At 54.7% G+C, this 8268-nt stretch overlaps 1 non-coding gene across 1 annotated transcript; it reads right to left on the bottom strand.

The window, feature by feature from the left end:
* Positions 1-4925: 4925 nt before the first annotated feature.
* TRNAR-UCG lies at positions 4926-5010 on the bottom strand. Its single transcript has one exon. It is a non-coding gene; the product is annotated as a tRNA-Arg (tRNA).
* Positions 5011-8268: the final 3258 nt, after the last annotated feature.

The raw sequence follows: 8268 nt of genomic DNA on the forward strand, positions 1-8268 counted from the left end.
ATATGTATTTTACTTAAAAACGAAAATATGGGTATGCTATCTCTGTAACTGATCATAAAAATAATTACGGCTCTATTTACAGTTCTGTTGCCGAGGACCACAATATTTTAGGTCAGTTTTCTCTACTTTCTTTACGAACTTATTCATAATAGTTCACTAAATCGCAAATATTAATAATTTCCTTAAAAAAACCTTTTTTTTAATGTTTGTGTATTTTTGAGAGAGACAGAGACAGAATGCGAGTGGATTGGGGCAGAGAGAGAGGGAGACACAGAATCCGAAGGGGGCTCCGGGCTCCGAGCCGTCAGCACAGAGCCTGACGCGGGGCTCGAACCCACGAGCCGCGAGATCACGACCTGAGCCAGAGTCAGACCTTCCACCGACTGAACCACCCAGGCGTCCCAAATATTAACGATTTCTTAATGGAACTGGAAAGGAGGCTGACCTACAAAATGTTATCTTGGGTAACAGAGTGGCAAATAGGACTGCAATGAATTATTAACGAACCAGATCCTTACCGTGATTTCACATTAGCCAGGCTTTACCAAACTACCCTGCCAACGCTGTGCTCAAGGGAAGGTGATTCAGTGGGGTCCGCATTCAGCCCTTACCACCCCCACCCCCCAATTCTTGTGTTGTATCGGCCCTATCGTCACAAGACAACAACTGCTTTGCTGTTATTTCTTTCTGAAGCATAGTCCTTCCCCTCAGAGATTCGAGGAACCTTGGGGCCCCCGGCTGCCCGGGGACCATGTGCAGAATAACAGTGGGATTCTAGAGAAATTGAATGCCTTCCATGTTTCTGTAGGGGCTGCCCTGGCCTTTCTAACCGGCAGACTGGCGGTATTCTGAATTCCAAACATACAGCTCTGTCACATGGGGAATATAATTAGGAATAATGCAGCCCACAGGCCTCTGCATATGCTCCAGGAACTTCTCCCCCGGTGATAAGGGAGCTATAGACTGAATTTTGTGCCCCCCTACCCCAGATTCACACGAGGAAGTCCTAACCCCTGAGGGGCTGTTATTTGGAGGTGGAGCCTTTGGGAGACAACTGGGTTTAGATGAGGTCAGCAGGGTGGCCCCAGGATGGGGTTAAGTGTCTTCATAAGAAGAGGAAGAGACACCAGGGCTGCCGTGGGAGGACACAGCGAGAAGGCAGCCGTCTGTGAGCCAGGAGGTGGGCCCTCACCAGGAACTGAGCCAGCTGGCACCTTGATCTTGGTCTTGCAGCCTCAGAACTGTGCGAAATAAATTCTGGTTGTCTCAGCCGCCCACTCTGTGGTATTTTGTGACTGAAGCAAGTGCTGACCGTCATGACAGGGCTCAAAGGTCGCCCGTCATCGGCCTGCCTCGCTTTGCTGCCCCATTTCTGGCCGGTGCCCCCAGCTCTCTCACAGGTGAAGTCCGGGCCTCCTGACAGATGCCCATTCAGGCCCCAGGAGGACATTTGCTTGGAACTCCTCTACTGATGTGGTGACTCTTTCCAGGCAGTGATGGGGCAATGGCAATATTTTTCAGGGAGTAATGAGGATCTTTTTTAATTTTTCTTTTTTCTTTTTTAATGTTTATTTATTTTTGAGAGCAAGAGAGAGAGGGAGAGACAGAATCCGAAGCAGGTTCCAGGCTCTGAGCTGTCAGCACAGAGCCCAACGCGGGGTTCGAACCCACGAGCGAGCCGTGAGATCATGACCTGAGCCGAAGTCAGACGCTTAACCGGCTGAGCCGCCCAGGCACCTCAATGAGGATCTTTCAATTGTTCCTTTCTGCTTCTAAATTGCAGTGTTTTTTAAAGGTTGGAGTTTTTAATACAGGGGCTTACTCCCCTCCCTTTTTTGTAGCTTGTAAACTACACTATATTCTTTAAAAAAATTTTTTGTTTTCAATGTTTTATTTATTTTTGAGACAGAGAGAGACAGAGCATGAGCAGGGGAAGGGCAGAGAGAGAGGGAGACACAGAATCTGAAGCAGGCTCTAGGCTCTGAGCTCTCAGCACAGAGCCTGACACGGGGCTCGAACTGACAAACCGCCAGATCATGACCTGAGCTGAAGTCGGACGTTTAACCGACGGAGCCACCCAGGCGTCCCTAAACTACACTATCTTCTTGGTTGACCTGTGGCTCTTTGCTCATCCACGGGTTTGGATAAGCACAGAGGAGTTTCCCTTCCTAGAGCACAGATAAACCCTTTGGCCTCGAGATACCAAGAGCCAAGCGGGGTGGTCGGGGGGGCCTCACTCGGGCATAAGCAATTGGGGAGATAAAAAGAGAAGGGGGACAGAGGGGTGCAAGGGGGAAGCGCAATGGCAGAAGCCAGAGGAAAGAAGAGGCCGAGGAGTGGGAAGGTGAACTTTAGGGGGAGCGAGGGGTGCCAACCACAGCGGCTCCACAAGTCTCAGGGGCCCACGCACTGCCCGTGGAGGCTGCCTCTGGTCTGGGCCGGAAGCTGACTCCAGAAGCAAAGGGGACTCCAAGGAGAGGGCAAGGGCCCAAAAGTCAGGGCTTCACCGAAGGGGGCAGGAGCCCAGCCTGGCTGCCTCGATCCACTCGAGTCCTTATAAACTAGGGCATCACCCAAGGCAGGAAGCAGGGGTGAGGTAATATGCGTGAGAAGCTTGGCCTTTATCCCAGCTGCTTTCACGGAACTGAGTGTTTACCTACTCGAGCACAGGAAGGGGGAGTCGGGAATGAGGCCAGAGTCTCTTCTGTGGAGACAGAAGTTCTGCTTTATTGGCCCTCCTGATAGTGGGGGTGACTGAGACCTCGCATGCCATCAGGCACGGGCCTGGTGACGACCGGGGACGCTTCTTGGGTGGGCTAAAAATAGGTTCTTCTCCAACCTTTTCCTTCACATCTCTACAGCCTACGAGTGGCTGAGGTGACGAGAACACCGCCTCCCCCCATCAAGGTTAAAGTTTGGCCGAAGGCTCCCAGTCCCTTCGCCAAGGGGACCTCGGCGCTCCCGCCACAAAGCCCGCTGTGCTGGGAATGGACGCGCTCGAGAGACTCTCTCAGGACACAGCCACTTCTGTCGTCAGGAGTGACAAAAGCACGAAGGGAGCGCCCCGTTGGGGCTTGGCGGATGGTGGGCGGCCTGGCGGGCGAGTAGTGCTCAGTTATACAAACGGACAAGATGAGTGAAGTGACAGCCAGGCCTGGGAACCTGACCCCGGGGCACCGGCTGAGAGAGTAAAAGAAAGATCCAGGCTGGCCTTGGAGCTTCCGCACAGGTGCTCCATCTGGGCCGGTGAGACCGGCTTTGGGGTCGGGTCTCCAGGCTTGCAGGGGAGCCCCCTAGGTGCCCAGGCTAGGTGCCCTGGCGGGAAAGGCGAATGTCAAGGATGAGACATTCTCTTCTAGGAGACAAACTCTGCCTCATCCATCACGATGATGATCGTGGCACAGAGTAGGCTGCAATTCAGGTGTGTGGAAATCAGTCAAAACATTGGGAAAGTTTCCATTGAAAGAGCCATCTGAGGGAGGTGACAAAGGCATAATATCTTACAGGGATGTTTGCGCAGCTTCACGTGGAGCAGGGGTCTGCGGGGGGCGAACAGGAGACTATGTGGGAAGGCATGGAAGGATGGGCTCTGCCCTGGGGTCTCAGAGCCTGCGAGGGCTTTGTCTAGGGCTGGCTCTGTTGTGGCAAGACCTCAGGTGACAGCGTAGCCTGGGGCCACCTGACAGCACAAGCTGCTGGCTCACCTGGCATGTTCCTCCCTCGGTTGCCAAGGATGGCCCCCAGCATCTGAGGTGCCTGGCCCGGGAGAGGTAATAGTCACCTCAAGTGACGCATCATCTTTCGGAACAAAGCCTTGGAAATTTGAGGGGATTTTTACATAGAAAAGCAAGAACGATCTTCCTCAGTGATAAAAAAACAAAAAAACAAAAACAAGACGCGCAACAGGCCTGTGTGGCTTTAAGGTACGGTCTGCTGTGGGCACCAGCAGAGGGAAAGGATTTGCATGTGATTTCTATTAAATGGGAAGGTTTCCTCGGGATGCTCCGGAGGCCCCGTTCCTGGTTTGGTTTAACTTTACAAATCCTTTCTCTGAACACGTCTGGCAGAGTTTAGCTCGGTTTGCAGTATGTAGGAATTAAAAACAATCCATTTGTATACCTCTCGAAGAATTGATCCCCCTTCCCTCGACTGCCCTCCTAAGTTCCAGAGAGAAGGGGGCAGGTGTTTGTGAGGGCTGAACTGGCTCACTGGAAACATCTGAGCCGTCCTTAGACCCGACAAGTCCGAGGCCGACCTGGCCAGCACGCCCCAGCCAACCTGGGTCTCCCGGATGGAAAGCCTGCCCCGGACAGAGAGGCAATCTCTTTCCAAAATCCAGACAGAAATGTTCGTTATTTCTGCTTTGGAGTCCCCCGGTTCTGCGCCCTCCCCTCAAAAAGATTTCCCTTCTCTCCTCAGAATATAGGTGGTCTTTCCTGCTATCCCTTCTCCCTCTCAGCTGTGGGAGGCTCAGAGACCTCAGTTTCCCCTGCCGAAGGGCAGCCGGGGCCCAAGGGCGGGCCGGGACATGCCTGGTCCCCCGGGAAGGCCTCCCCACCCGGAGACAAAGCCAGGGGGACCTGAGGTGACCACTGGCAGACGTAGATTACATATGGTAGCTGGAGAAGGAATGCCTGGGGTCCCAACATTATGCATGCCTCTGTCTCTAGCCAGGAGGTGCCAGGCACGGGGACACCAGACTGGGAGGCAGCTGGTCATTTGCATACAGCCTCAGCTGAGTCTCCGTCCACACCCTGGGGGATGCGTTCTGTCTGCCTGGGTTTCATTTTTTTTTTTTTAATTTTTTTAAAATGTTTTTATTTATTTTTGAGACGGAGAGAGACAGAGCATGAGCAGGGGAGGGGCAGTGAGAGAGGGAGACACAGAATCCGAAGCAGGCTCCAGGCTCCGAGCTGTCAGCACAGAGCCCGATGCGGGGCTCGAACCCGCGAACCGCGAGATCACGACCTGAGCCGAAGTCGGACGCTCAACCGACTGAGCCACCCAGGCGCCCCCTGCGTTTCATTTTTAACACCCCTCCTCCATTCTCCCTGGAGGACACTGGACAGGAGTTGGGCCAGCTCATTGCCGCTGCCCTGGAGACGAAACAGGCTGTTTGCTCCATGGCTCCAAGCCCCTGTCCCCATCTCTCTTCTCTGTCTACATCTGAGCCTCTCACAAAGGTCCCACTGTGCCGGGCTGAGCGTTGGGTGAAGCACGAAGAAAAGGCTGCGTCCCGGGAGGGCCGGTTGTTGGCAGTGGGGTCTCAAGGCCATGGTGGCCATCCTGGCCATTGTCCTCCCTGACTCCACTTGCCAGCTAGGCGGAACCATCTGTGACCGGGAGAGCAAGGGGGGGGGGGGCGGGGAAGGGAGGGGAAGGTGGCGTCTAGTGCGGGATCCAGGTCCCCGCTCTATGTGTGTGTGTCAGGCGGACACGAGCACACCCCCCCCCCCCCATGTCGCTCCGTCTTGGTTTTCTCGTCTGTAAAACATCCAATATTGATGTTACATGCACTGTGTGTGTGAGATACTGTGTGTGGCTGTGTGTATGTGGTTGTGTGTGTGTGTGTGTGTGTGTGCGCGCGCGCGCGCGGTGAGGGGGTGGGGGTGGGGGAGGAAGCTGGTGAGGGTCATTTCTGAGGTTCCTTCCTGTTCTGAACCTCCTGCAGGGCTGAGTGTGGGCCAGTCTTTGATCTCTTAGAGCCCGGGGGCAAGAAGGTAGAGGGACAGGCAGCGTCTCCTCCTGCCCAGGGTGCCCCAGGTCTCTCAGAAGTGACGAAGCAGCTCCCACGGCTTCCCTGACTGCATGGCCTTTCCCATCCCCCATGCCATTCCTCCCAGCCCACCTCTGACCCACAGGTCCTGCTGTCACACCTCCGCGGTTCCTCAGCTTCCCCTCGTCCTCCCCGATGCTCCTTTGCCAAACTTCTCAAACCTGGGGGGTGAAAAGGGCCCTGGGGACTCAGGGTCATCGAGTCCAATCTGTAGTCGGACTCTGGGCCACAGGCGCCTTCCAAGGGCTCCCCTAGGAAGGACCTAGGCTTGGACCCCGAGGTTTGGTTGCCTGGAGCTGAGCTCTGTGTCGTCACAGGGCCCAACGGAACAAGTGTGGCATCTTCTCGGACACAGTCTTTGGTTCTCTTCCGCCTGCGTTTCCAGACCCAACAGCTTGGCTCCTCAGCCCTCGGTCCTTTGCGCCAGTCTCCTGAGAGCCCTGTGTCATATAACAGGTGTTGTAGACAGAAGCCATCCTGGGCCTACAGGAGACCCCAGTTCTGTCAGGTTAGCCCGTAAACCAGGGACCAAGGCCTCTTCCCAAGAGTATCAAGAGTACGTGAGTGCACTTTGCAAAGCATTATACAGATTCGTTTAGAAATCTCCTTTCTGGTGCTGCCTTCTAGTAATTTCCCCGGGGTTCCTCTTGCCTCTGCAATTACGGTTTTAAGATTTCAATATAACTGTAATCTTGAGTCATTTAATTCGTTGTTAATAGTAGTATTTAGTATTTAAAAAAGAAGTTTGAGGCTTTTTTTTTTCTTTCTTTTTTTTTTTTTATGTGCCCTGGAGCCGCTGTCACAGCCCAGGGAAGCTGGTCAGCTCACCTGCCCTGAGTCCCTTTCCTTTTGGTGACGACTCCTCGGGGCTGACATTTCTCGGGGCGGGGGGGGGGGCGGGGAGGGACTCCCCAGAGTCATCGCCAACCGTTTTCTCGCTCACCCACTTCTCACTTGCCTTGCAGCCGGACATGGGGACACACAAGGGCAGGTGTGTGGGTCGTGTGGGAGACACCGGGGTCCCCACTCTGCCTTGGGTGGTGCCCTGTGCGGTGGGGACGCCCCGGTCTAGGACAGCCTTCTTGGAGCCTTGGGAGGGAAGAATGAAGAGACACCATGTCACAGGTCCCGAACCAGCCCCAGAACCTTCCTCCTGTTCTGTTATTCAGTAAACGACGGATTCCTCTCCGGTTTAAACCATATGGCCACATCCAGTCTGCTGCCTGGTTTTGTAAATTGAGTTTTGCTGGCACACGGGCAGCCTCACCTGTGTGCTCATTGTTGGTGGGGCTTTGGAGTGGCAAGGGCAGGCAGGAGCCCGTGACAAAGGCCATGTGCCCACAAAGCCTCAAATACTGACTATCCGACCCTCGGAAGCAAAAGTTTGCTCGTTCCTGGGGTTTTGATTACTTTCAGCCGAATGCCTCTGACCCGACCTCATAACAGAAAAGGCAGCCTCAAGGAGCTTCTTTTTCCCAGTCACGGAGTATCTTTCTCCTTCGCGTCAGGGTAGACGCCACAGCCTCAGGGTCATCGAGGTGGGAGAAGGCAATGCTTTTCCCTTCCGTGTATTTTTAAATTTTTCGAGCAGAGAGAGCTTCCCCAGAAGCCTCTCCGGAGACCCCCACCTCTTCCCTCACACCGAGCGGAGCTGGGCCACGGGCCTACTCCTAAACCAACCACTGGCACTCGCTGGTCCCTCGGAATAATCCAGATCCGCCCGGCGGAGGGAGGCGGGCATCAGACACGAGCAGGAGAGAGGAAGGGCCAGTGTGGAGGCTGCTGGCCCCGCCTGCTGCGGCGCATATCAGTGCCTTGAACACGGAGAGCTCTTCTATGCAGAACATAGGGTCTCAGTGTAGTAACCGAGGGGCAATGCACCTGCTACCGTATTCTAAGTACTTACAGGGTAGGAGGCTGGGGGCTGGTCACCCAGGGGTGGCAGCCTAGTTAGGGAGAGACGGGTACTGCTCATTTGCGATGAGCACCGTGCCGCCAAAGGACCAACGATGGTAGGAATGACACGGGAAGCCAGCCCCACATCTACTGCTCTCTCTTATTTTAATCTCAGAGACGTGAGTCATCCGGTCACTTAAGCCTCCAAGGTGGACGTGGAAGGCGCATCTGGGAGCAGAGCAGGGAGGTTTTCCATCCCACCTCTGAAACCCACCCTTGGGCTGGCGCGTATCCTGTCTCTGTGAGAACAGGGTGGACATTTACACGGCACGGACATTTACAAAGCCTGTGCTTTCTCTGAGATGTACGCAGAATGGCTCCTTTGATTCTCCAAACGACCCTGCAAGCCAGGCCTCATTACTACTCCATTTCGTAGAAGAGAAACCAAGGCACGGAGAGTTCTGGCATCAAGCCCCGCTGTGACCCCTCGGGCCACCGGGCTTTGGTCCGGCGTCTGGCTCCGGAGGCTGTGCGTTTCAGCAGCGCGGGAGGAGGGCTTCGCGAGGGATCTGTGCCGGCCGTGGGCACGAGCCGCC

Source organism: Leopardus geoffroyi, chromosome D2 (genome assembly GCF_018350155.1).
Source record: "Leopardus geoffroyi isolate Oge1 chromosome D2, O.geoffroyi_Oge1_pat1.0, whole genome shotgun sequence".
Lineage (NCBI taxonomy): Eukaryota > Metazoa > Chordata > Mammalia > Carnivora > Felidae > Leopardus > Leopardus geoffroyi.